Genomic DNA, 15,626 nt, shown 5'->3' with positions numbered 1-15,626 from the left:
AGGGCAAGCCAGTGTGTTTTAGCCCATTTGATTCTGCTGTAGCAGAATACCACAGACTAATTTATCAAGATCATGGACTTATTTGGTTCATGGTTCTGGACACTGGAAAGCAGAAGAGCATGCACTGGCATCTGGTGAGGGCTCTGTGCTTCATCATAACATGGCAGAAGAGAATGTAAGCCCATGCCAGAGTGGGAAAATGGTGGTTGAACTTACAAGTCCACTCATGCAATAACTAACTCACCCCTATAATGGCTACACAAATTCTTCATGAAGTCAGAGCTCTCACAATCTAATTGCATCTTTATCTGAGAGAGAGAAATAGAGTTCTCATCCTCTGATTTACTCACTAAATGTCTGCAACAGCCAGGGCTGGGCCCAGGCTAGGCCAGGTTGACGCTGTCAGCTGAAAACCCCACCTAGGTCTTCCATACAGGTGGCAAGGACCCATCTTATTGAGCTGCTGCTTTTCAGGGTGTGCCTTATTAGGAAGCTAGAATTAGGTATGGAGTCAGGTCTTGAACCCATGCACTCCAAACTGGGATGTGGGCGTTCCAGCCTACAGATTAACAACTCAGGCAAATGCCCATCTGCATATAACCTCTTAAGTCTCACTTCCTAGCAATGTTATCATGACAATTAAAGTTCAATATGCATTTTGGAGAAGGCACTTAAACCATTGCATAGTGGAGAACATAAAACAAGGTGAAGTATAGGTAGGTACCAGAGTGAGGCAACTGATGTGATTGGAACACAAAATTTAAGGAGGCGCTTGTTCTTAGGCATGCTTATAGGATCCTGGAGAATCAATACCTCCTTAAATTTTTGCACTTTGGATACCTGTTTGCATTAGCCTGATTCCTGTCCTGATGATGTGTCTACTAATAAGTGCATGAGTTTTAGGCAAAATTCCACTTTCCCTCTCTCCCTCTCTTAAGATTTATTTATTTATTTAAAAGGCAGAGTTACAGAGAGGCAGAGAGAAAGAGAGAGGTCTTTCTTCTACTGGTTCATTCCACAGATAGCCACAGTGGTCTGGACCTGTGCTGATCTGAAGTCAGGCGCCAAGAGCTTCTTCCAGGTCTCCCACATGGGTGCATAGGCCTAAGGACTTGGGCCATCTTCTACTGCTGTCCCAGGCCATAGCAGAGAGCTGGATCAGAAGTGGAGCAGCTGGGACTGGAACTGGTGCTCATATGGGATGCCGGCACTGCAGGTGGCGGCTTTACCCCCTACACCACAGTGCCAGCCCCCTACTTTCTATTTTTAACATGAAAAATTTTACACTCCCTATGAAATCAGATGGCATGTCCATTTTGTGATCATGTCACCAGCAGATAACACAGTCCTTGAAATGGAGTAAACACTCATGTATTCATGGAATAAATTCAGAGTATTTTAAACGTTAGAAGGATGAATTAGATTTCATATGAAATGAGCTGGCCCAAAATTTAATGTGTGGCGACAGAGTTGTGGTGCAGCAGGTTAAGCTATCACCTGTGATGCTGACATCCCATACCACAGTGCCAATTTGAGTTCTGGTTGCTCTGCTTCTAATCTAGATTCCTGCTGATATACCAGGGAAAGCAGTGGAAGATGCTCAAGCAGTTACCTAATCATGTGATCAAGCTCAAAGCTGGGATCTCATTATCTATTTCAGGCCCAGATTTGGTTTCTATTAACCAGTTTCAGAAAAGGCAAACCTTTATTTTGAAATAGTTTGGCATATTCTTTTTGTCTCATTAAAATTATGATTAATCTTTTTTATTAGTATTTTATTTGAAAGGCAGACTTACAAAGCGAGAGGTAGAGACAGAAAGAGAGGTCTTCCATCTGCTGATTCACTCCTCAGATGGCCTCAAGGACAGGGCCTGGGCAAGGCTGAAGCCAGGAGCTAGGAGCTTCTTCTGGATCTCTCACTTGGGTGCAGTGGCCCAAGGACTTAGGCTATACTCTGCTGCATCCCAGGCATATTAGCAGGGAGCTGGATTGGAAGTGGAGCAGCCAGGACTCGAACCGGCACCCAAATAAGATGCCAGTGCTGCAGGCCAGAGCTTTAAGCTGCTGTGCACAGCTAAGTCCCCAAAGATTAATCTTCTATGTCATCTTGCTGGGCTATGAGATGCCCAGACATTTGACCAAACATTATTGTGGATGTTTCTTTGAGAGCATTTTTGATGGGATTAAATCAGTGGACCCAGTCAAGCAGAGCCTCTCCCAGACAGCTGGCCTGCACAGAACAGAAAGACAGAGTGAGAAATTTCCTCCTTCCTGGCTGTGTGTGCGGAGATGACACCAGAATTCTGGGGCTGATACCTGATTGGGTTCCTGTCCCGTGCTCAGGAAGAATGAAGGACACAAATAGGAAGGAGTGAGACAAAGTGGGTTTATTGATAAAGAAAAGGCAGAGAGGACACTCAGCACCAAGAAGAGTTCCTAAACAGGAAGCTGTTGACTATTCTGGGCATAGTTTTTATCCTTTTGAATAAGGAACTTCTTTTGAGTGGCTGGCTAAGAGGTCAATCCTGAAAGTAAGGTATCAGCCAATCATCAGGCTAGTTAACTGTTGCCAGACAACTTTAAAAAAAAAACAAAAACAAAAACAAAAACAAAAACAAAAACAAGGAGTCTCTGGCATTGAGCCAGTTGCTTTCTGTAGATAGGAAGTTTTCATTTTTAAATAGGGGACTTGGAAGTCTGCAGGTTTTTTTTTTTTTTTTTAGATTTATTTATTTATTTGAAAGGTAGAGTTACAGAGGAGATGAAGGAGAGGGGAGAAGGGGAGAGGGGAAGAGGGAGAGAGGAGGAGAGAGAGAGGGAGAAAGGGAGAGAGAGAGAGAAGGAGAGAGAGAATATCTTCCATCTGTTGGTTCATTCCCCAAATGGCCACAATGGTCAGGCTGGTCCAGGCCAAAGCCAAGAGCCAGGAGCTTCCTCTGGGTCTCCCATGTGGGTGCAAGGTCTCAAGAACTTGAACCATTTTCTGCTGCTTTCCCAGGCACATTAGCAGGGAGGTGGATTGGAAACAGAGCAGCCGGAACCTGAACTGGTACCCATAAGGGATGGGTAAAGTGGTAGCTTTACCTGCTACACCACAGCACCAGTCCCCAGGTAGGGAGTTTTTACTCTTAACTGGCAAGCAGCATCTTTTAACTTTCTGAGAATAAATCTATTGTGGGTGTCCAACAGTTTTTCCAAGAACCAGCCTTCACACAGGAGCTCCTGCCCTTGTGCTCTGTCTGCCTAATTATAATCCTTTCTGTCTCATTTCTTAGGAATATGTGCCTTCCTGTGTCTTGAGCCTGTCACCTTGGGACTGTATATTAACCTGTTTGTGCTTCTGTAATGGAATGCCTGAGTCCAGGAAATTTCTGAACAACAGAAATTTGCTTCTTAAAATTCTGGAGACTGAGGAGTTCAAGATCAACACATTGGTGGGTTTGGTCTCTAGAGAGGGTCTGGTCTCTGATTTCAAGATGGCACTCTTTATACAGCATGCTCTGAAGGGGAAGAACAATTTGCCTTAAAATGATGTCAACATGCCCTTTTCTAATGGCAATAACCCCACCCATGAAGGCAGAAAATTCAGTGGACTAATAATCTGTGAAAGTTCCCACAGTTTGCATTTGTCCTAATGGTTAAGGTACCTACCTACCATGATGGAGTATCTGGATTTGAATCTCTGCTATACTTCCAGTTCCAGCTTCCTGCTCATGCACATCCTAGTAGCAGCAGTGATAGCTGAAGTAGTTAGATCCCTGCCAGTCATGTGAGAGACCTAGATTGAGTTCCCAGCTCCTGGCTTTGGCCTGGCCCAGACCCAGCTGTTTCATGCATTTGGGGCACCAACTAGTAGATGTTAAGTGTGCTCTCTCTCCCTCTCCCTCTTTCTCTCTCTCTCTCTCTCTCTCTCTACCTCTCTCTCTTAAATAATAAAAATGAAGAAAATATTTCCTCTCTTAAAATTATTACAATGGTAATTAGATTTCAACATGAGCTTCAGAGGGGACAAACATTCAAACCGTAGCAGTCTGGACCTATGTCATTGGTACTTCTGAGTCATTGGGCTTGGAACTCAGACTGCCCTAAACCATTCGCTCTTCTTGGTCTCCTAATTGCTGAATCACTCTGCAGATTTTGAGACCTGGCAACCTCCATAATCATGTAAGACAAATCATTGTAGTCTCTCTCCTTAGATATTTAATCATCTCTCCTTCCTTATATTCTTTTTTCTCTCTATTTGCCATTGGTCTTGTTTCTCTGGAGAATCCTAACTAACACAGAAGTTTTTTTATGTAGTTACAAATACTAATAGACATATTCCATGTACTTGTTTTAGACTGTGCTGTAACAAAACACCACAAACTGTGTAATTTACAAACACCAGAACAACAAAGAGCTATGACTCATGTTCTGGAGGCTGGTAGTTGGATTATCAATCTGCTGGCAGAATTGGTGTCTAGTGAGGACCCAGTCTCCATTTCCAAGATGGCACATTGTTCTCACATGATGGAAGGCACATAAGTACAAAAGGGCACTCCCTTCAAGCTTGAGACCTTCTATAAGGATGCTACCACACTCATGAGAACAGAACCCTCATGGGTTAACTACTTCCCAAAGGCCATAGATCTTAATTCTCTTGTATTGTCATTAGGTTTCAACATGAATTTGGAGGGGACACCATCATTCAAATCATAGCATATTCTACCCCATTTATTCCAATGGCAATATTTTTATTTATTTTTAATTTGTATTTGAAAGGCACACACACACACACACACACACACACACACAGAGAGAGAGGAGAGAGAGAGTAGTCTTCTACCTTCTGGTTCACTCCCCAAATGCCCACCACAATCACAATCACAGCTTGGCCAGGCTGAAACCAGCAGTAGCCTGGAACTCAGCCTGAGTGCCCACCCTGGGTGGCAGGGACCAAAGCACTTAATTGAGTATCTAGTGCCTCCCAGTGTGTGCATTAGCGGAGTAGCTGGAATTTGAACTAGTCACTGTGATGTAGCAGGAAGGCATCTCGAGAGGTGGCTTAGCCACTGTAACAAGTGCCCACCCCTCCAAAGGTAACATGAAAAATTATAGCACATTGGAGGCCAGTGCTATGGCATAGTGGGCTAAGCCTTCACCTACAGCACCTGCATCCCATATGGGTGTGAGTTTGTATCCCAGCTGCTCCTCTTCCGATCCAGCTCTCTGCAATGGTCTGGGAAAGCAGTAGAAGTTGGCCCAAGTCCTTGGGCCCCTGTACCTGCATGGGTCATAAAGCACTTACTTGAGCCTCAAACCAGAGAATATGTACTGTGAGATTCACAGTAATGTGTTGTGCCAAGGGCATGTGAACTCACAAGGAGAAAGTACAGCATCTATTAGGAGCCCTCGTTCCAGTCATTTTTGTGTAATTTTAAAATTTATTTTTACATTAAAACAGCAATGAGTATATCATGGTGTAGAATGCAATCATTTTTTAAGCCTAAAACAAGACTTCAAAGATACACTTTGCCCATTGCAGACATCATGGACAGACTTACAGATCCTCCAAACTGCAGAATAATATTTAGTGGCTTAACAGACACTTTGTTAAAAACTTTGAAGAGCTCTAAGTTACTTGATTCCATTTCCTTGCTTGGGGATTTTCTTGAGGCCATTCAGCAGTTGCCATTTTAGATTCCTGATAGTAACCAGCACAGGAAGCACCACAGAAGACATATCCAATGGATCCATTTAACCAACGGCTGAATGACTTTGTACACTGCTGATATGATCCTCTATCTGCCTATCTGATGAAAGAGTCAGACAGACCTCGGATAGAATCTAGACTCTGGTCTCACCGTTAGGTGACCTTGAGCAAACTACTTAACTTTTCTGACAACAGCTTTCATGTCTGTACAATCTTGGATATAAAAGATGTTTGTGTGGGGTTATTGTAAGATTTAAGGAAATCTTATGTAAAGTATCCAGCACAGCTTGTGGTTAAAAAATAGATACTCGGCCGGCACCACGGCTCACTAGACTAATCCTTCACCTTGCAGCGCCAGCACACCGGGTTCTAGTCCCGGTCAGGGCACCGGATTCTGTCCCGGTTGCCCCTCTTCCAGGCCAGCTCTCTGCTGTGGCCAGGGAGTGCAGTGGAGGATGGCCCAAGTGCTTGGGCCCTGCACCCCATGGGAGACCAGGATAAGTACCTGGCTCCTGCCATTGGATCAGCACGGTGCGCCGGCCATGGCAGCCATTGGAGGGTGAACTAACGGCAAAGGAAGACCTTTCTCTCTGTCTCTCTCTCTCACTGTCCATTCTGCCTGTCAAAAAAAAAAATAGATACTCAAGAATGAGAGTTATTACTGTAGAGATGTTGACACTGGGATGTTGATGATGTTAATCTTAACAACTGTAAGGAATCATGAAAGAGCTATAGAACAAATTAACAGTAATGAATGGGAAAAACATTTTCAAAAATAATTTTTTTGGTAAATATAAAATATTAGTTTCACCCCTTAAGTAAATGGTAAAACTGATATGGGTTTTAAGTTCACTAAGAGATCATATCATAAACAAATAAGATAATCAGTATCAAGTTTCCTAAACCTAAGTATAAGCACTCTTCAAAAAGTTCATGGCAAATGGAATTAAAAGTTAAGTTTGAGGCGGCTGTGTGGCACATATTAAACTGCTGCCTCTGATGCCAGCATCCCATATGAGCACCAGTTTGAGTCCAGATACTCCACTTCCGATCCAGCTTCCTGCTAATGTACCTGAGGAAGCAGTGGAAGACGACCTGAGTGCTTGGGCTCCTGCCACCCATGTGGGAGACCTTTCTCTATTTCTCCTTCTGTCTCTGTAACTGTGCCTTTCAAATAAATAAGTAAATAAATCTGTTTTTTTAAATTTATTTTGGTGAGAAATAAAATCTTGGAATCCTGTGTAATTTTTCATAACATGCACTTTCCATATTATTCATATGCACTTGTCATATTTAAGGGAAATCCTAAGTCTTACTCATATTTTCTAAGTTAATTAGAACTGAGATATAATCAATGATGCTATAGAGAAAACACTAAAAGTAAAACTAATGTGTCCCGGGGAAAAAGACTCTGCAGAGAACTATGAGACATGGAAATTTCTAAAGTCATTTTTCTCTGTCTACTATGGTGAAAGCATTTTAAGAAAATGCTGTTTTCCATGCTGTATCATTAGGGAAGAATGACAAGATGAAAATATCTGTTTCAGACCTAGAGCATCTAATAAGAATGCTCCATCTTCATTTTCAGTTCAGCGAAGAGATCCGGGTGCTACTCCCCGGGAAGGGCTGATTCTTCGCTACCTCGTGTCTATTTGGCCTCAGAACATCACATCCTGCACAACCTGTCAGTAAGCGTCACACATTCCGCTTGATCAAGCCTGGTTCTGTCTTTACTCAGAAACCTTTATTTCCAAAATAACTCATATCTCAGTCTGCTCCCAACATATCTTTAAGCCCCATGAGTCAACTCTTTCTCTGACAATAAGGGTAAACAACTGCATATCTATCTAGGCAGGACCTGTTCTTAGAAGTGAATGTCCGGCCGGCGCCGCGGCTCACTAGGTTAATCCTCCGCCTTGCGGCGCCGGCACACCGGGTTCTAGTCCCGGTCGGGGCGCTGGATTCTGTCCCGGTTGCCCCTCTTCCAGGACAGCTCTCTGCTGTGGCCAGGGAGTGCAGTGGAGGATGGCCCAAGTGCTTGGGCCCTGCACCCCATGGGAGACCAGGATAAGTACCTGGCTCCTGCCATCCGATCAGCACGGTGTGCCTGCCACAGCGCGCCAGCCGCAGTGGCCATTGGAGGGTGAACCAACGGCAAAGGAAGACCTTTCTCTCTGTCTCTCTCTCTCACTGTCCACTATGCCTGTAAAAAAAAAAAAAAAAAAAAAAAAAGTGAATGTCCACTGAGAAGAAATCCACATCTCTCTAAGTTGAGGAAGTTCAGGATGTTTCTAATGAAATAAACTCAGGATCTTGTTTTTTCTTTTTTTAAAAAGATTTATTTTGTTTATTTGAAAGACAGAGTTACAGAAAGAGGCAGAGAAAGAGAGGGAAGTCTTCCATCCACTGGTTCACTCCCCAAATGACTGCAATGGCCAGAGCTGAGCTGATCCAAAGCCAGGAGCTTCTTCCAGGTCTCCCTGCAGGTGCAGGGGCCTAAGGACTTGGGCCACCTTCTACTGCTTTCCCAGGCCACAGCAGAGAGCTGGATTGGAAGGAAGCAGCTGGGACTCAAACCAGCGCCCATGTGAGTGCAAGCGCTGCAGGCCAGGGCTTTAACCTGCTGCGCCACAGAGCCAGCCCCTAAATTCAGGATCTTAATGAATGCCAGATATGTCCTATTTGGGGACTAGGGCATCCATATATAGTACTCATTTTTTTCCTCCTGAATTCCAAACCAAAGAAGAGGTTCAATCCAAGTCTTATTGTGGGACAAACAATGAGCTCCCTTTTACTGAGCCTCCAAATTACATAGGCTCATCTGCTGGGGTTGGGCTGGGCAGAAAGTCCTCTGGCCTCCCTGGAAACTTGGCTATAAATCCTCTGGGCTGCTCTTGCCTGAAAAGAAAGGGACAAGGACATGACAGTCATCATATTCCCAGGTCATCATCCAGGTCTCACCCGTCTAAGCAATCACCCCCTCTTTTGAGCGAGGGAACAGAAACAAGCTCTGGTGTTAGGCTGATGTAGTCTCCTCCAGTGGAAAGAAAATGTAAGGAGTAAGGAATCCCTTTTTCCCACCTGTAGTTTATGCCAGGATTTCTCAGCTGCAGCACCACTGACCATTTGGACCAGGTAGTCCTTGTTGTGGGAGATGTCCTGAGCCATGGAGACAGTTAGCAGCATCTCTAACGTCTATCCACTTGACATTAGTAGCACAAGCCCTTAAGTGGTGACAACTGAATATATCCCCAGGCAATACAGTTAAGGCCTTTATCTAGGGAAACAGACAACTCTGCACAGTTCCTTGGATTTCTCTTCAAGAATAACTGTAGCATCCAGTGTGCACCTTCAGAACATAGCCTGCAGCCCATGAAATTTGTTTCCCTCTGAGTAACAGGGCTCTTCCACCCTGTCTCCATGGCATCTGTGAGATCAAAGCCGTTAATTTCAGAACACATATTAAGGCCTGAATAACTTAATCCTGACAGAAGGCAGAATCTCTAGGGAAATGCAGAGTTTAAATAAAAATAACTCATTAGTGCCCTTATTCAATGCTTCTGAATTTTGTATCCCATTCATTGATATGGTTATTGTACTCAAGACATCATGTTAAACAGTCAACTTTTGAAGAAGAAATGCTCCATGTCCACTCCCTAAATTTCATGGCAAGATGGTTGAGGCCTAAGTTTAACCTCACAAAAAAACATTTTTTAATGGAATCTTTCCACAAAGATGTTAGACATGGGAGACACCAGTAAAATTTTAGGTTGGCTTTTGAAAAAATTATTTTAGTGGAATAGGATGGAAAACAATGTCTTACATAATAGCTTTCTAATTTCCTAGGGCATATGCCATTTTCATAAAAGATTCCCTCTGGGTCTTTTTTAAAAAGATTTATTTATTTATTTGAAAGCATAATGGCCTCTGCCAAGGCTTCCAGGACCAACCCAGGAACTAGGAGCTTCATCCAGGTCTCCCACATGGGAGGCAGAAGCCTAAGCACTTGGGCCATCTTTCACTGTTTTCCAGGCATTTAGCAGGTAGCTGGATCAGAAATGGAGCAGCCAGGACTTGGCTCAGTGCCCATATAGAACACTAGCATTGCAGGCAGAAGCTTAACCCACCACACCACAAGGCCAGCACCTATTACTAATATTAATCAGCTTTATGCATTCCACCACATTTATTGGTATCTTACTCTGCACTATGTTCAATTCTAGACACTGGAGCTATAGCTAAAGAAAACTGTTACTTTAGGTTACCAAATAGTATATATACATTCTCATGATAAATATCAAGTTTTAAAAGACTACTTTGAAGATAAGCATAATGGCCTCTGCATTATTTTGAAAGAATATCTGTATTTAAAGACTTGACCTTTAGGCATCTTGCAAAAATGGAAATAGGTCTCTTCCTTTCTCTCCTTTTCCTCATTAAAAGAGTCTTTAGAATGAGGTAGAAGGAACTCTGGCCAAGCAAGGGGATAGAGCAGGGCACAACCATGCTTATATTGGCCCAGGATCCATTTCTTCATCTCCCAACTCCTTTATCCCAATGCTCATTTTGTGTTTCTAGAGGACACCCAACAATCACCCCATCAAACATCTAGACACACACACACACACACACACACACACATTATACATAGTCAGATGGACCTGCATTCCCCAAAATGGCTAGCTAAATACATAAAGAAATATTGAGGAGAGGGAATGACATTTTTGTAATTCAAAAGATCAAATGGCACTGAGTATAATAGAGTAAACTTTTCAATTTTCAAACCCAAGAGACTTAATAGATAGAAAAGGCATCGTGTACTTAGTATAAAAGGATAGTAAGAATTATTCCCAGGCAATGATAGTGACTCTTTCTTGGAAATCTTGTTTGATATTTTGGCTGATTTGACAATCCAGGAATTTAAAATGTATTCAGTATCAGGCACATTTTCAAGCAATGACTTTGTCGGTATTTTCTGTTTAAAGAAAGAGGATTGGTGGTTGAGATTACAGGAAAAGATTATTAGTGCTGCAGTTTCATTTGTGATATTAATGAATCTTCCTTGAATGTTGAGATCCTGGCATATTCTCCTGAGTTGCATCTGTCGATATTATTTTTCATGTCCAAGAAATGGTGGTACTAAACATGAGTACTTTTTCTAGTGTTGTGAGAGATCCTAAGATTTGGGAAAAGAGTATTGTTTGGGGCCAGTGCTGTGGTATAGTGAGTTAAACTGCAGCCTGAAGTGCTGCTATCCCATATGGGTCCCAGCTGCTTCACTATCTATCCACCTCCCTGCTAATGTGCAGGAAAGCAGTGGGAAATGGCCCAAGTCCATGGGCCCCTGCACCCATGTGGGAGATCCAGAAGAAGCTCCTGGCTCCCGGCTTTGGCCAGGCACAGCCCTAGCTGTTGTGGCCATTTGGAGAGTGAACCAGTGGATGTAAGATTTCTCTCTCTCTCTCTCTCTCTGTCTATCCTCTCTCTGTAACTCTACCTTTCAAATAAATAAATAAATCTTCATTAAAAGGGCTTATTGTTCTTTCATGAATATTAAGAAGGAATTCTGAAAGACATTACAATGCTGGACTAAATCATTTACTTTGAAATATAATCTAGGTATAATTTACATTTTGAGGCTTGTTTAGTTTTGAGTCCCTAACTATATTTCTAATCCCTTCCAATTTCCCATAAAATTTACAATCTGTTAGAATTTCAGGCTGACAAGAGGTTTTAAACTTCATTTAAATTCTGTTATAGGGAAGATGTCATTTAGATGTTATAAATTTCATCAAGAGGGAGAAATGCAGAGGAGAAAAAACAGGTCAGACACTGGAAGTGAGAGCTTAACTGGGATAAATCCACAAGTCAGGTTGGAATACCTAGGGCATACTTGCTACTGTTTCCCCATCCTCTGTCTAGGCAGACTCAGAGTCTTCCAGCCAGGGGCTTAAGAAATGGCAGTCACTAGAGATGCCATCTCATAGCACTAGAGGTGACGTCTATTTCCTGCTTTGTGGATAGGATTTGTAGAATAAAAGACAAGAAACTATGAGCAGGTGAATCAAAAACCAATTCTAAATACTTCCAGGTAGATGGCCTGAAGGACCCACTATGAAAGATGCCTTGGACATAAATTTTACAAATGGGGAAGCTAAGTTGCAGAAGGATGTTTCTTGACAAACACCAATATAATTAATGACAGCCATAAATAGCATGTTTCAATGGCATCACCCTCCACACCATGCCTCTCATCAATCAGAATCATGCATCTGCATTTTAAAATATGCCTATAATTGCTTATTATTCAAGTTACTTTTGGAAATGCACTCTGTGAGTAATGGAGCCTCTACTACATATTGTTAAATGATTTCCAAGTTCTGGACCCCAAGGTCCTAGTATGACATTTTCCTCTTTTCCCATTACTGGGTATTCACAGCATCTAAAGATGTGACAGAGGCCCCAACTGTGATGCCTTGGATCACTGCCAGACCACAGGCAGGGAAGCCATGCATGCTGAAGTTCTCTTTGGCTGAGTTAGACACATGCTAAAATAGATACAAGGATCCCAAAGCAATTGCTTTGTAGGACTCTTAAACAAAGGCAACTGAACACAAGGTGGACAAGGCAAAGCTTTCAAGAACCTTGAAATTGAATTTGGAGTCATTGGTACAGCTGGGAAATGATAGTGCTGAATGTCTCAAGGTCACTTGCAACAGAGAAGGGGGCTTTATTTCAAAGAAATTGCCTTGTCTGCCAGGATAACAAGAGAAAGAGCAGCCGCCACAGAGTACAACCAAGGGAGAGCTGCAAAGCAAATCATCGGTGGGAAAGGGAGTAACACCGCAAATTCCTCCATCATTGGGCAAGAAGAACTCTCTCCTCTAATTCATAGGATAAAAATTAGTCTTCCTCCAAATGATCATGCAGTCCCAGTAGCATCATTTGCAAGAATGGGAAAAATGAGAAAACAACTTGATTTTCTGCATTGTGCCAGTATCAATGGCTGTGTTACGCTTACTGCAACTGGACCATAAAAACAGAAGTGTGTTTGTAGCCATTTGGGGCTGCGTGATTCCCACAGTCAGAGTGTACTCCCAGAAGTACCATCTTCTTCTGCCCATCGGTCAGATATCAAGCAGATTCCAGAAGATATTAGTAGATTAAATAACCCTTGTTTCTGGAACTGAAGAGGAGGACCTGCAGAGCAAATATTTCTTTTTACTCTCTTCCCAAACTTTTATAGTTTCAGATTTCATTTTATCTCTTGATTCCTTTTGAATTAGTTAATTTTGTGTATGTGGGGCAAGATACGGATCAGGATTTGATTTTTTTCTATGGATATATAATTATTCCAGCACCATTTTCTGAAGAGATTACCCATTCTCTACTAAATTGCTTTTCAACTTTGAAAAGAATCAATTAATTTATCATCTATCTATTTATCATCTGTGTTTCTATTTCTGGACTTTTGTTCTGTCCCATTGATCTATATGTCCATCATTTTGGTCACACTGTCTTCGTTACTATACTTTCTTGGGGGGTCTGGAATCAATAGTGTTAAGTCTTCCAACTTTGTTCTTTTTCAAAATTGTTTTGGCATTTTTCAGTTCCTTTGATTTACCACATATATGTTAAAAATCAGCTGTTGATTTACACATACACACAGTCACATACACACACAATCTGCTGAATCTTTTTGTGGGAATTATGTGGACTTCATACATCTTTATGAGGGTATTCCAAAAAGTTTGCGGAAACATTGAATGAGAGTATGTTTATTTTGATGCAAATAATTTTGAAACTCATGAATAACTTTTTCATAAAATTTCATGAACTTTTTGTAGATCCCTGTTATTATTTTTTACAATAAATGGCCAAATGACTTAATATTGAAATTTCTGATTTCAATTCAGGATTACAGGGTCTTTATCCAACCTTTTCTCTGTTGCATCTTTGTGTCCTTTCTTCCTAACAAAATGCCCTGGTTCTCTAGACAAAACACAATAATGAAGATGACAGAACTGGAACATTCCATAGTTACTCATTTACCTTATTCCACATTACACACATAGTCTCTGAATAATAATGCTCACACAATCACCACCATTACAATTATTGGCAACAATTTACAAGTCCTTTGCATTTGCCTTTTCTACTCATTTATAGGATTACAGGAAAGGCTTTTTGTATTGGAACAGGATATAAATAGATTGACCAAAGATAAAACTTTCTTTCCTCCATTCTCCTATACAGAGTTGAAAGCATCCCACTTATAAAAATTATATTACCAAAGTGTTTTCCATATTGAACCATGCTTCATGATCTTGCTTTATGAAATGGCATTTCATTTGTCTGAAGCTTATTCACCCATTTTTATGTAATTAAAATTCTTATCCCCATATGACAGCCAGTGAACTTTCTCAGAAAATCTTGGGCTTCAACTGATAAGACTGTCACATCTATTTCGCCAATTTCCCTACTTATCTATTCTAATTCTGACTTCTCAATTCCTTGAGGGCCTCTATTGACTAAAAACATTCTTAACTAAGTAGGGATTTGGGTACGAACTCAAAAGATCTTGGTCAATCAATCTCCTATGAAAATTTGTTTCATTTAAATCATTCTTGGAAACTTTTCTATTTTTTTTTTTTAATTTATTTGACAGAGTTAGTGAGAGAGAGACAGAGAAAGGTCTTACTTCCTTTGGTTTACCCCCAAATGGCCGCCATGGCCGGAGCTACACAGATCCAAAGCCAGGAGCCAGATGCTTTCTCCTGGTTTCCCATGTGGGTGCAGAGGCCCAAGCACTTGGGTCATCCTCCACTACCTTCCCAGGCCACAGAGAGAGCTGGACTGGAAGAGGAGCAACCAGGACTAGAACCCAGAGCCCATGTGGGATACCGGCACAGCAGGCAGAGGATTAACCAAGTGAGGCACAGTGCCGGCCCCAAAACTTTTCTATTATTTGATCATGTTGTATACTCTTTTGCTTTGCTTATATAATGGAGAGACATCCAGGTTAATGTGATGGAAGCATATCCCATCACTAAAGAAATCAACTTATTTTTCCAACAGGTGTATGGGATAGGTTAAACATTAACAGATTCTGTATCCTTTTTTCTTATGACAATTAAGTACTACATTATTTGCATTCATAAGTTATTGGAATTTCATATTATTAGTAATAAATAAAATTCTCACCAGAGTTTCACTAGAAAAGTATGGATGGTATATTCTTCATGTAAAGCAAGATAGAAAATTTAGCATATTGGAAACAACACTAAACTTGGAGCCACAGGTGAGGGCTCAACATTTGGTCTGTACCTTATTAGTTATATAATATCGGATAAGTCATTAAATATTTTGGGGACTTGGTTATGCTAGTATTAAAATTTGGCAATAATAACTAAGACATAGGATTTGAATTGATGAAAAAGGTTATTACACAAAAAAGTTCTTAGAAAATGCTAGAATATTTGTAGTTGTCATCTGTCAGTGTGTATGACTATTGATAGAGTTCTAGGTCTGCTTTATTACCCCTGAAATATCCTTCAGACTATTCTGGTGTGGACTTATTTTCATGCTGCCACATTTCCACAAACAGCTGCAACCAGTCATTAGGAGTTGTCATTCTGCCCACCTGCTGAGGATGACTGGCTTGTGCTGACCCCTGAAGACATCCCCAGAGGAGGAGCCAGGAAGCTGTGTGAGGGCATTGGCTTATCAGTCCTCCATCCTAGACCATGACAGCTCTCAACTCTAAGCAGCAGCAAGTCAACTATTCAATTCATCTGCAGGGCAAGATGTTGGCTGCTTTAAGATTATGGATGTTATTTATATGGCTGAGAGCAGAAACTATCATACACAGTAATATATTTCATCAGCTTTTGAAAGAGACCCCTCCATCCCCACTTACACCCGCTGGTTATGT

This window comes from Oryctolagus cuniculus, chromosome 3, assembly GCF_051225735.1.
Source record: "Oryctolagus cuniculus isolate XC-2025 breed Fujian yellow rabbit chromosome 3, ASM5122573v1, whole genome shotgun sequence".
Classification (NCBI taxonomy): Eukaryota; Metazoa; Chordata; class Mammalia; order Lagomorpha; family Leporidae; genus Oryctolagus; species Oryctolagus cuniculus.
Note: the sequence above shows the minus strand (reverse complement) of the source record.